This window comes from Bison bison, unplaced genomic scaffold (assembly GCF_000754665.1).
Source record: "Bison bison bison isolate TAMUID 2011002044 unplaced genomic scaffold, Bison_UMD1.0 scf7180017864118, whole genome shotgun sequence".
Lineage (NCBI taxonomy): Eukaryota > Metazoa > Chordata > Mammalia > Artiodactyla > Bovidae > Bison > Bison bison.
Window position 1 is genome coordinate 3,120,472 of NW_011494690.1, and position 386 is coordinate 3,120,857.

Consider the following 386-nt stretch of genomic DNA (forward strand, 5'->3'; position numbering starts at 1 on the left):
ATCTCCTTGCAGTCCAAGGGACTCAAGAGTCTTCTCCAACACCACAGTTCAAAAGCATCAATTCTTCTGCGCTCAGCTTTCTTTATAGCCCAACTCTCACATCTATACATGACCACTGGAAAAACCATAGCCTTTACTAAATGGACCTTTGTTGACAAAGGAATGTCTCTGCTTTTTAATATGCTGTCCAGGTTGGTCATAACTTTCCTTCCAAGGAGTATGCATCTTTTAATTTCATGGTTGCACTCACCATCTGCAGTGATTTGGAGCCCCCCAAAATAAAGTCAGCCATTGTTTCCACTGTGTCCCCATCTATCTGCCATGAAGTGTTGGGACCGGATGCCATGATCTTAGTTTTCTGAATGTTGAGCTTTAAGCCAACTTTT

The 386-nt window shown here is 42.5% G+C and overlaps 1 protein-coding gene across 11 annotated transcripts in view; it reads left to right on the forward strand.

Annotated features, from left to right (window-relative positions):
* The window catches only part of ATP8B4 (ATPase, class I, type 8B, member 4), a 341,749-nt gene that overhangs the window by 246,702 nt on the left and 94,661 nt on the right, over positions 1 to 386 (forward strand). The window lies entirely within an intron of this gene.